Raw genomic sequence first — 13,613 nt, 5'->3', positions numbered from 1 at the left:
AACATCCTCAAAATTTTAGTTAGTTTCTACACCTTAGGTTACAATTGTATGCTACTCCAGAAATAAGGAGAATTTTTTTCTTCTGTTTTACTCTTATATTCTTTTTCAACTTGCTATTTTATGCGTTTCTTATGTGTTAGAGTGAATTTTAAGTCTTTTAAACTTTATTGTTTGAACTTTTTTGTTCTGCTGAGAATTATTTTGTTTAATTTACTTGTTTCATATGTGTGAACTTGCACTCAATATATTTTTCCTTCCATGTGTGTATATGCTGTTATTCCTTTTCTTTTCTTTTATTATCTTTCGTTTACCTAGAGATGCAACATGGGTATGAAAACTAAAAGTCTATTTTGACCATCCTTGACTATTGAACCTTGATTAAAGGGGTACAATTGGCCTATAACTCTTCGCCTACCCTCTCGGCCTTTTTAATGACATATGCTGCTCTTTGATCTTTTGTATTACACCCTTTAAATTTTTGTATAGCGTGTGGAGAAAGATTATTCGTCATAAATTATTCGTACCTTTCCTACATGTCCTTTCAACTACCATTCTTAAGACTCCACTCATTCTCTTACTTCTTTAAATGCCACGTTGGTTTTCAGAAAAGGGAATTAACTCTCACTTATGTCTAGTTATTATGCTGGTCGGATTCTTTAACTACCCTTAATTAAGGGGGCTAATAATGAGTTGGCATCTCATTAATGTGCATTAAAGTCCACTAAGCGACACATTAATTTCCCTTCTTAAATTCCACTAAGCCATGCATTTAAAGCTTAGCACGTGGAACCAAGAGGCTAGTGGAAGTTGTAGACAACCCTTAGTGTCCAACCAGTCATTTAATGAGCATTAAAGCCTTTCTCGTTATTTCACGTCATATCTAGTTGGCTGTGCAAACATTAAGTGTAGTGGCTTTAGAAAAATGAAAAGACATTAGCATGAAGAGAGAAGATTGGACTTAGTGCGTCATAAATACATTGTTGTCTCATTAATATAGACTCATTAATTGCATTTATTAATGCCTTTTGTGGGTGTTGTACACGTGTGCCCTTTATCTTCCTTGAAGACTCTTGAGATTCTTTGCCTCTAAATATTCCACTAGCGTTGCCATTAGAACTCATTTATTTCTTAATGTGACTCGAGACACTGTTACTTTTACAACTGTTGTTGCACTGAAAGTAAACTGACTAGCAAGTGTACTAGTGTTGTTGTAGCAAGTTATAAAAAATCTTAGAATCAAATTGAGTTCCAAGTATCATCCTAAGGGAATAAAGTTCTCAATTACCACTTCACAAGATCACAATTAGTTGAGCTTTACAAATTTCAGATGGATTTGGTATGAATGTATCAAAAATGAAATTAGAAAGTAAAACAGAATAGTTAGTACAAAAGTATATAGTAAACAAATGTAGAAAAAGTAGTTAGGAAATTGTTTCACCAAAACTTCAACATTGAATCAATAAAGTTCTGAACTTTCAAGCATTTAGATGGAATGACAATCAGTTTCACGTTATATTAATCAAAGGACAATCCCTTGCCTCAATGAATCTAACATCTAATCAAATCACTCTAATCCCTTAGATCTAATCCAATCAAATGTTGCATTAAGTTTGAGAAACCAAAAGATTGCAAGATTAAGATATCTTATCCCTAAGAAACCAATAACCTTGGCAATTAATTCAGATCTGAGAAACAAATTCAATTCCCATTGATAAGAGTTCCTCTATGATTAATTGATCAAATTTCCATTCAATCACTACTTTAACAGCAGAATCAATCACTCAATCCAATCCAAAACTCAAAGTTTAGATCCAAAATCAATTCAATATTTCTATTTCAGATTCACAGTTCCTAACCACAAAGAGTTTAAGCAAACATTACAAAAAGAGAAGACAAGAGAAGAGAAGAAGAGAATGAACAAAGAAGAAACATCTTCAAGCCAATCTCCAATCTGATCCCTCAAGAAATGAAGCTTGGTGTTCGTCCTCAATCTCCCTCTCTGACTCTCTCAACAACAAAAACAAATGGAAAATAAAAATGAACAAAAACTCCCTAAATTCCTGAGCTAACTGCCTTTTATAGAATTCCTGCTCTACTGGCGTGATCACTTTTTCCAGCAATAGTAATCACGTAGAGGCTAATTCTTCATTTTCACTTGCGCGTGTTCACTTTTGCTGGTGATAGTAGCTACGCGCACTTCAAAGTGTTCACTTTTGTTGAAAATAGTAGCCACGTAGAAGCTTCCCTTACTAATGTCATGCGCGTGTTCACTTTTGCCAGAAATAGTGAACATGCAGAAGCTACCTTCTTGCGCGTGTTCACTCTTGTGGATAATAGTGAACACGCGCACCTACTCTTCTTAGAGGACTCTCTGGAACGCTCACTTTTTCTAGAAAAAGTGATTACGCAGAAGCTCTTCTCATTGCAATCTCTCTGGAACGATTACTTTTGCCAGCAAAAGTGATTACGCAGAAGCTCTTCTTCATTTTATGGTTCTGGAGTGATCACTTTCACCAGCAAAAGTGATCACTCAGAGGCTGTTCTTCAATTATCAACTTCTTTCCTCCAATTTTTGCTACTTTTCTTCTATTTTTCCTTTGATCATCCAATCCTCATGAACTTAGTTCAGAATTCCCTACAAAAGCATACTTGAAATGTCACTTTTTACATAGAAAATCAATGAATTTTAAAATAACTATGTTTAAAAGTGACATGCAACATTTTATTATTTTTTAAGGGTTTTCTACTATTTCTAGCATGTTTTCTTTATTAATTGCACTAAAAACTATTGTAAAATACTAGTAAAATATGGATTCATCACTACCCCAAACTTGAATTTTTTGCTTGTCCTCAAGCAAATTAGAACATATCAAGGGTGTAAATTCTTATTAATTGGAATCCAAAAACTTTTTACATTTTTCAGAAAAATTCAGATTAAAAATCCATTTTACTTCAATGCATTCTAATTGTTTTCTCACTAAGTCATTCACCAATTCTTCATCATGATAGTCACACTTGACTTATCTGTTTGCTGCGCAATCTCATTCATTTCAATCAAGCAAATCATTAAAGCTACATGCAAACAGAGTTGAGAAACATTATCACAGCTCTCAGAAAGTGTTTCTCTAACTCAATCAGTGTTTAAACTTGTGTTTTCTCTCATCATCACCAAATTCATCAAACTCTGCCATAAGCTTGCCTATATTCTCTACCTCTTTTGCAAATTTACAATTAATCACATATCAAGAGGACTTTTTAGGTAATATTGAGGCTCAGGGACAAGTATGATTTCAATAAATTCAGGATATCAATGCAGCTAATTTCAAACAGAAAAAGATATAAATTGAGTAGATAAGCTTTTAAACTTAGTAAGGGCTGCGTCAACTGTTTCTATTCTTAATCAACTTTCAATCACAGTTTAAATTTTTGCAGAATTATCTACCAATTTCCTTTTCCTTTTTGATTTGCTGATTTTTTTTATTTCTTTTTCATTTTTCTATTTTTACTTGCAGCTTTTTACTTCTTTTTCATATTTTCTCTGCATGAGTTTTTCTAACTTTCTTAATTCATTTCAATCCTTTTCTACCCCAAACTTAGAACATTGCTTGTCCTTAAGTAATGCACTAGAAACATGATGTTACCCGAAACTTAGTTTTAAAACTTATCTTTGATTCAACTCAATTTGCCTCTTTTCTATTTGAATAGGTAAAATGGTTTTTCTAGAAAAGCTTGTAGTGAGGTTAATCAAAGAAAGGCTATCCGTTCAAAGGGGCTAACTAGGACATTCAAGAATGAAAGACAGTCTATTTGGCTCACTAGGTAAATCTGAATAATGGCCTCTATCCTTTATGTGATTAGTGCAAAACAGCATATTCAGTTAAGAAACAAAGCAAGTTCTAGAGAGTAAATCAGAATTTGAGATCAATCACACATCAATGAATGAAAAGGTTCAAGTCTCACCAAGGAAGTAAATGGATAATATTCATCAATTCAGTTCATTATTTACTTCAAAAATTTGCATGAATAAAATGGCAAGACTGCTTTATTTTTTTAAAATACAAGTATGACAATCATGTTAAGAATGGGAAAAACAACTTATGTAATTCAACAATCAGAATTTCAATTAGGTGAAAATCAGGTTTATTTATCAAGAAAACAAAATCTAATGCAGTTTAATATTTTTCTAACTTGTGAAAATTTTATGCAAAATGTAAGCTGTACACATGAAAATAGAGGTACATAATTAAACCCCCCTTTCATGGTAGCTGTGCATATTTCAATCATTCCATGCGCTCCTTGTTCAGAGTTTGAGAGCATGGTCTGTACAAAAACATCACAAGTTGTTTATCAATTATCAGATAAAAAAATTCAATAAAATTCAAAGCTAATAGATATTTAAAATAGAATTGTTCATAACCAAAATAAAACTTAAAATGTAATTACAGTATTCAAAAGTCTGAAATTCTAATTACAATCTTTTGACAAAAATTAAACTAATGACAGAAATTTAAATTCCTAATCTACTCTTCATCTTCATCCTCATCCTCATCTTCCAAATCATCATCTTCTTCTTCCTCATCTGCAGCAGCTGCTGGTGGAGGAAAGTGAGTTCTGTAGATGGGGAGGTCTTTGAAGACAGTTGACCTCAGGCATTAGGCATTCTCTGCTTGATCTGGAGTGTGGTACAAGTCTTCTTTGGTCATGCCCATGTTTTGACCAATGTTCATGAGAAAACCTTCCAGGAGCATGATGCCAGCCTTCAGGCTGCTGTGCAATTCATTCTGCTCTCAGCTAAGGAGTTTTGTCTTTCAACCATGAAGGCTATCTTCTCCTTCATTGTGGTTGGATTCTCTCTTTTATACTGGGAGGGAATTAGGGCTACTGATGTGCAAGAGACAGTAGCATAAATCTCCTTCACCATAGCTACTGTAATTGGAGGTGCAGCTTTAATTTTAATTTGATAATCTCCAATTTCAATACCTGCATCCCCACAAAGAACAATTATTAACGAAGGGAAAGCTGGAGAATCTCTTTTCCACTTTAGGATGTCCAGAATGCATCCACTAATCACTTCTCCTACATCTATATAAAAATCATTAACTATAGCATATAGGAGTTCAGCTCTCTTCACTGCTAGAGTGGAGCTATGCCTAACGGGCATGAATGAACTCAAAATAAATGTGCTCCACACTTTTGCAAAGGGCAAAAGGTTCTTGGTTGTGATGCATTTGGGCTTTTCTGGTAGATTTAGCTCCTAAGTAGTCCCTGGTTTCCCAATCCTCTCAAGGACTTGAACATAGTCCTTGTCTTCAGCATCCCTGAACGCTTTAAAGTCTTGCTGCCCAAGTTGTTTTTGAGTCTTAATGTTGAGGACTCTATTGATGTTAGCAGCAGAAAAATCAACTGTTGTCCCCTTGACCATTGAATGGTATTTAGGCAGCTGATCTCCCTTGTATCTCATGGCATTGGCATAAAATTCCTGTGTAATGTCTCTCCAGCCAATGCCAGCCATCATGCAGAAAGATTCCCATTCTCTTTTCTGAATTTCCTCCTCGTATTCTGGATAATGGTCTTCAGCTATCTCAATTGCTCTATCTTGGACAATCTTTGTTCTCAAGATATTAGCTCTAAAATAATTCTCATGAGCTATGCTTCTGAACCTTGGGTCATGTTGAGGATTTGGCCTTGATGAAGAGGCTCCTGCTAATCTTCCTCTCTTTGTTCTAGGAGTACCTCTAGAAGAGCCAACTGGAGTGTTGTCTGATGTTCTTACCATTTTTTTTTTAAATTTCCTACATAAAAAGAATATTTCAATATCCTGAAAGACATGAATGCAATGCAATAAAAATTCTGCAGGACATTTTCAATTTCAAAACTGATCTCAGAATATCAAAATATGAACAATATAGAACATAAAAATATCATAACAATGCAGAATATGGTTCCTTGAGGCATTTAAACTCAGATATTCATGATTTTGAATGCAAAATGCTAGAGTTCAAGAGTTACATTTATGCAGAAATTTCTTCCTAACTATTTTTCACTTTAAGTCCTAAGGTTAACTCATGCAATCTGTCAATGTAGGTCTTTTTCCATCTAAAAATCTATCAATTGAAGTGAGAATTACTCTACATTGCCTTGTAATTGCATATTCAGATTAGTTATTAACAAGAAAATTTCTATTTTTCCATTACTCAGTGTTTTCCACAATTCTGCAAAATGAAGAACCCTAATTTCTAAATCAGAGAAGTAGAATACTGACCTGGATTTGGAGAAATGTGCAGAATAAACTTCAATTGATTGCTTAAAAACAAATTTCGTTCAGCAAAAGGTCAGAAAGATCAAGAATTTGAGAAATGAGATGAAGAAATGAAGATTTAAGATTATGAAAATGGCTTTGCGTGGTTCCTTTTATGCATTTTAATGAACACGCTTACTGCACATGGCCACTTTTTTCAAAAAAAATGGAAGCGGTAGAGATGATGTTGTGTGCGTGTTCACTATTGCTGGCAAAAGTGAACACTTTGAGGGTAAATAGCATGTGCGTGTTCACTATTGCTAGAAATAGTGAACGTTCCAGAGGGCTTTGCATTGAGTAATTTGAAATGAGCTGCGCGTGTTCACTTTTTCTGGAAAAAGTGATCACGCGCAGGTAGTATCCTTCTGCGTGATTACTATTCCTAGAAAAAGTGGTAACGCACATCAACCTTAACTTGTAACTACACATTACTCATGCGCGTGATCACTATTATTGGAAAAAGTAACTACGCGCATCACATTACCTCTATTTAAGCCTGGGTGTGGTTACTTTCACTGGGAAAAGTGATTGTTCCAGACAAGGGTGTCTTCCAAAGGGTTCTGTGTGTTCACTTTCATCAGCAAAAGTGATTGTTCCAAAGAAGGGTGTTGTTCCTTGCTCTTCTGCGTGATCATTTTCATCATGAAAAGTGATTGTTTAGAATGGAACCCTGTAATTGAAGCTCTGCGTGATCACTTTTCTGCAAAATAGTGACTCCTTTTGTTATTCAAAGCTCCTTAGAAACTTAATTGCCTTATGCATTCAATTTCAATCATCTCATTTATGCATCCACAACATGAGCCTTCATTGAATCAACACATTATTCCTAAAACACATATAAAACAGAATCTAAAATCAGAAAATTGCAGAAATTGAAATAAAGAATTAACAAAAGTTTAAGTAAAATGCAAATAGAGTAAAAATGGTTCAGAAATGTGAGTTGCCTCTCATAAAGCGCTCTTTTAACGTCACTAGCTTGACGTTAAATGTTCCTCACTGCTAAGAAACCAAGTTAATGCAAAAAGTGTTCCTATTGAATTCTCCTCCATTGTAAATCTTCAGTCTTTGGCCATTGACTTTAAACTTTCTCCCTTCTCTCTGATCTTCAAGTAACACAGCACCAAAGGGAGATACTTCTTTTACCATAAAAGGTCCTGACCATCTAGACTTGAGTTTTCCAGGGAACAACTTCAATCTAGAGTTGAATAGTAGAACTAGCTGCCCTGGTCTGAATTCTCTCTACAGGATGAATCTGTCATGTATTCTTTTAGTCCTTTCTTTATACAGTTTTACATTTTCATATGCAAATTGTCTGAATTCCTCTAGTTCATGTAGCTATAGCACTCTCTTTTCTCCAGCCTTGGTTGAATCAAAATTCAGCCATTTAGTAGCCCAATATGCTCTATGTTCAAGTTCCACAGGAAGATAACATGATTTCCCAAACACTAATTGATATGGTGACATACCAATTGGTGTTTCGAATGCAGTTCTGTATGCCCATAATGTATCATCAAGCTTCCTTGACCAATCTTTTCTTGAGTTACTGACTACTTTCTCTAAGATCTTCTTGATTTCTCTGTTTGAAATTTTCACTTGTCCACTTGTTTGAGGATGATAAGGAGTTGCTACTCTGTGTTTTACTCCATACTTATACAGAACATTATCAAGGTATTTATTGCAGAAGTGTGATCCTCCATCACTAATCAGAATTCTTGGCACTCCAAATCTTGAAAAAATGTTTTTCTTTATGAAGGAAATCACCACTTTGGCTTCGTTTGTTCTGGTTGGTATAGCTTCCACCTATTTAGACACATAATCCACTGCCACAAGTATGTACTCATGAGAAAAAGAAGTTGGAAGGGTCCCATAAAGTCTATTCCTCATACATCAAACAGTTCCACCTCCAAGATATTGTTCAAAGGCATCTCATGTCTTCTGGAAATGTTACCAACTCTTTGGCATTTATCACAGTTTTTTACATAAATTTTTGCATCTCTGAATAATGTAGGCCAGAAAAATCCATCTTGTAATACTTTGGTAGCTGTTCTTGATCCACCATGATGGCCTCCATAATCTGAATTGTGGCAATGCCATAGGATATCCGCTTGTTCTTTCTGTGGAATACATCTTCTCAAAATGCCATCTACTCCAATTTTGAATAGATGAGGATCTTCCCAAATATAGAACTTGTTGTCAAGAAGAAATTTCTTTCTTTGCTGCCAATTCATTCTCTTTGGAATGTGTTGAGTGGCCTTAAAATTCGCTATATCAGCAAACCAAGGTAATTCATCCACAGTTAGCAGCTTTTCATCAGGAAATTCTTCATTAATATCCAAGTAATCTGATGGCATTGTGTCCAATGGAATTCTGGATAGATGGTCTGCAACACCATTCTCTTTTCCTTTCTTATCTCGAATTTCTAACTCAAATTCTTGAAGTAGTAGAATCCATCTCAGCAGTCTTGGTTTAGCATCCTACTTAGAAAACAAATATTTCAGAGCAGCATGGTTAGTATATACCATAACCTTGGACCCTACTAAATAAGACCTGAATTTATCAAAAGCAAATATTATAGCAAGCAACTCTTTTTCAGTGGTTGTGTAATTAATCTGTGCAGAGTTTAGGACTCTACTAGCATAGTAAATCACATGTAGTCTTTTATCTTTTCTTTGTCCTAATACAGCACCCACTGCATTGTCACTTGCATCACACATTAGCTCAAATGGTACAGTCCAGTCAGGTTTAACAAGAATTGGAGCAGAAATCAGTTTTTCTTTTAAAACAGTAAAAACATGCATATAAGATTCATCAAATACAAATGTTGCATCCTTTACAAGCAAGTCACTAAGAGGTTTGGCAATTTTAGAAAAATCTTTAATGAACCTCCTATAAAACCCAGCATGGCCTAAGAAACTTCTAATTCCTTTCACATTCACAGGTGGAGGTAATTTACTAATCACTTCTATTTTAGCTTGATCAACCTCCATCCCTCTAATTGAAATCTTATGGCCAAGCACTATTTCTTCTTGCACCATAAAGTGACATTTCTCCCAATTCAACACCAAGTTGGTGTCTTGACATCTCTGCAAAACAATGGACAAATTAGATAAACAATCATCAAATGAATTCCCAAAAACAGAAAAATCATCCATCAATACCTCAATTATTTTCTCAACCAAGTCAGAAAAAATAGCTAACATGCACCTTTGAAATGTAGCTGGAGCATTACACAGCCCAAAAGGCATTCTTCTATATGCAAATATTCCAAAGGGACAAGTAAAAGCAGTTTTTTCTTGATCAATTGGATCTACATCAATTTGGTTATAGCCAGAATATCCATCTAAAAAGCAGTAAAATGCATGTCCAGCTAACCTTTCTAGCATTTGGTCTGCAAAAGGTAGAGGAAAATGATCTTTTCTGGTTGCATCATTTAGCTTTCTATAATCTATACACATCCTCCATCCTATGAAAGTCCTTGTGGGTATCAACTCATTCTTTTCATTTGGTACTACAATCATTCCACCCTTTTTAGGTACCACTTGCACAAGACTTACCCAATTGCTGTCTGAAATAGGATATATGATCCCTGCATCTAATAGTTTAATGACTTCCTTCCTTACCACTTCCTTCATGGCAGAGTTTAATCTTCTTTGAGACTGCACAACCCGTTTAAAATTTTCTTCAAATAAAATTCTGTGCTTACAAAAGGCTAGATTTATACCTTTTAAATCTGAAATGTTCCACCCTATTGCTGATTTATGAGTTCTCAAAATTCTCAGCAACTTCTCCTCCTCTTCTTCCTTGAGTTCATTGCTTATGATAACTGGATTTTCATGTTTATGATCCAAGAATGCATATCTCAAGTGAGATGGAAGTTGCTTTAATTCCAGCTTCTGACTTTTCTCTTCTTTTCCTTCATTTTTCAACTCCTCTTTGATCGATTCTTCTGCAGGTATTAAAATAGGTAGAGCTTCCAATTGCTGCTCCATTTCAAATACGTTTTCATCTTCAAAATGCACAGGTTTAGTATTTCCTATAGCTATGGTTTCTCTCAACACAGAAATTTCATCAAATCCATTCAAAGAATAAGGAGTGATCATAGAATCCAATGTATCTACTCTCATACATGTGTTATCATCAATTGGATATTTCAAAGCTTCAAATACATTAAATATTACCTTTTCCTCTTGAACTCTAAGCATTAACTCTCCTTTTTGCACATCAATGAAAGCTCGTCCAGTTGCAAGGAAAGGTCTGCCCAAGATTAATGGTATGTTTGCATCTACCTCCATGTCCAATATGACAAAATCTGCAGGAAAAATAAATTTGTCAACCTTAACCAAAAAATCCTCTACTACTCCATATGGATAAGTATATGATCTATCAGCTAATTGCAATGTAATGTTGGTTGGTTTCACTTCTTCTATCCCCAATTTCTTCATAATGGCTAATGGCATCAAATTAATGCTTGCCCCCAAATCACACAATGCTTTTCCCACAGTACAATTTCCTATTTCACAAGGTATGCTAAAGGATCCTGGGTCTTTTAATTTTTGAGGAAGTTTTCTTCTAAGAATAGCACTGCACTCCTCTGTCAAGGGTACAGTCTTATCATGTTCTAACTTCCTTTTCTTGGAGAGTAGTTCCTTCATGAATTTGGCATAAGATGGCATTTGCTCCAAAGCTTCAGCAAATAGGATGTTAATTTGCAGCTTTTTGAACATGTTTAGAAACCTCTCAAATTGCTCCTGTTGCTTAGGATTTTGCACTCTTTAAGGATAAGGCAGTCTCTTATATTTTTCTGGATCAATTGGCTTGTAAGTGTCCTCAAATAATTGCTTCTTTGTCTTTCTTTTAGAACTTTTATGAACTTTTTCATTCTTTTCTGAATGTTCTCTCGTTAGTAGCTTGAAGTTCCCTTGCTGCAATTCATCTTTTAAATCTCTTTCCTCTAGTGCATTTTCTACTTGCTTTTCTGCTGTAACATTATTCAATTTCTTTTCAGCTGGTTTTGCACTGGCTACAACAGCTCCACTTCTTGTAACTATAGCTTGACATTGTTCCTTTGGATTCACCACTGTGTTTCTTGGAAATCTTCCTTCATCTCTGCTTATTAATTGTTCAGCCAGCTGTCCAATTTGAGTTTCTAACTTCTTCATAGAAACTTCTTGATTCTTGATGCTGGATTGAGTGACTTTCATGAATTGTAACATTGTTTCCTCAATATCATTCATTCTTTCACTCATTGGTCTAGCTGAATGTTGACTCCTTTGAGGTTGAGTAGAAGAAATTCCTTGAAAGTATTGCTGTTGTTGGTGATTTCCTGCATTTGAAAATGGAAGAGATGTATTAGTGCTTTTCATTGCAGAATTCTGAGGATTCCATTTATAAAATTGTTGATTCCTATTATTAGAATACTGAAATCCAGGAGGAAATGATTGTTGAGGATAAGATTGTTGCTGTCTTTGATAATTCCCCATATAATTGACTTGCTCTTATGGTTCAGGGGTAGGTACATCACATGCACCATTAGCATGATTCCCTTCACAAAAATTGCATGTCAACTGACTTATTACCACATTTATAGTCTGCAAATTATTAATCTGCTGAGTCAAAGCTGCTATTTGATAAAAAAAATAATTGGTTTTGCAACTGATTCTGTGCAAGAAAAGTTTCCATCATCTTTACTTCATATTCATTGCCTCTTCTTGTATTCCTCAAGTTGGAATTCTGATACATAGATGAAGCCATCATCTCAATGATTCTTTGGGCTTCTTTCAAGGATTTAATGCTCAAAGATCCTCCTGCAGCTGCATCAATCATAGTTCTAGTTACTACATTCATTCCATTATAAAAAGTTTCCAGCTGCATCCATTTTGGAATACAACGATGTGGACATCTTCTCAGCAACTCTTTATATCTTTCCCATGCTTCATAAAGTGATTCTCCTTCCTGCTGCACAAAAGATGTTATTTCTCCTCTCAGCTTAGCAGCTTTTGAGGGAGGAAAATATTTTGTTAAAAATTTATTCACAAGTTCAGTCCATGTGGTGATACTTCCCTGAGGCTGTGCTTGTAACCAACATTTGGCTTTGTCTCTTAAAGAAAATGGAAATAGCCTCAATCTTATAGCATCTTTACTTACTCCATTCATCCTTATAGTATCACACAACTGCAGAAAATTAGAAATATGCAGATTAGGATCATCAGAAATTCCACCAGAAAATTGGTCCTGCTACACTAGGTGAAGTAAGACTGGTTTTATCTCAAAATGATTGGCTTCAATGGTTGGTCTAACAATTGAAGAATTATAGCCTTGCATATCTGGAATTGCATAATCTCCTAGTGTTCTCATTCTATGTTGTTCTGCCATTTCAACTTTTGGAGTTGGTTGTCTAAAAGGTGAATGTTTCCTATTTGCAAAAGGAGTGACTTTAAATTCTGGAGAATGTATAACCTCTAGATTACTGTCACTTCCTAAAGATCTGATGAATCCATATTTTTACTGATATTTTAGCATAATTCTAGCTCATTTAATAAGGAAAATATATGAAGAAAGCAGAAAAACTCAGAAAAAGAGAATGATTGAAAGTTTTGGAAAAGGGATCAGATTGGAGCTCGTGGCCATGGCTGCTCTGCATTCTTCTTCTTCATCTTCTTCTTCTTCTTTCTCTGTTTTTGTTGCAATGTGTGCTTAATTTCCCATAGTTAGGGGTTTATGGAACTCGAATTGATGTATTGATCGACTTTATCTTCTGAACTTTAAGTTCTTGGATTAATTGAGTTGTTAATTCTGCTTTTCATGCAATCTTTGAATGGAAATTCATTTGATTAATCAAGAGGAATCTTTACCAATGGGAATTGGATTGTTTGCTCTGATCTGAATTGGCAACCAGAGTTTAGGGATTTCTTAGGGATAAGGAGACCTAATTCTGCAATCTTATAGTTCTAATTCTTAATGCAACCTGAAATTGAATCTCACCTAAGGGATTAGGGAGGTTTAGTGGATTGTTAGGGTCAATGAGTTAAGGAATTAACCTTTGGCTAGGTATATGTGAAACTGATTGTCAATTATTCAATTGCTTGAATGTTCAGAGGATTTAATTGGATTGATATTGATATTCTTGTGAAGTAAATTCCTAACTATCCTTCATTGCTATTTCATTTCATCACAAATCTTATACTCTGTTTTTCTGCAAGTTCTTTACTTTTGATTGCTCTGATTATTGCTTTTATATGATACAACTCTCTTCCCAAATTCGTATGGCTCAAATGGTTATTTTTCTGTGAAGTGATAATTGAGTTCCTAATTCCCT

The 13,613-nt window shown here is 34.8% G+C and overlaps 1 non-coding gene across 1 annotated transcript; it reads left to right on the top strand.

Moving 5' to 3' along the window:
• Window positions 1–12,179: 12,179 nt before the first annotated feature.
• On the top strand, window positions 12,180–12,286 carry LOC113864006. The gene has a single exon (XR_003504615.1). It is a non-coding gene; the product is annotated as a small nucleolar RNA R71 (small nucleolar RNA).
• The last annotated feature ends 1,327 nt before the right edge of the window (window positions 12,287–13,613 follow it).

Source organism: Abrus precatorius, unplaced genomic scaffold (genome assembly GCF_003935025.1).
Source record: "Abrus precatorius isolate BTA unplaced genomic scaffold, Abrus_2018 Scaffold3, whole genome shotgun sequence".
NCBI lineage: Eukaryota > Viridiplantae > Streptophyta > Magnoliopsida > Fabales > Fabaceae > Abrus > Abrus precatorius.
This window is presented reverse-complemented; position numbering and strand designations above follow the sequence as displayed.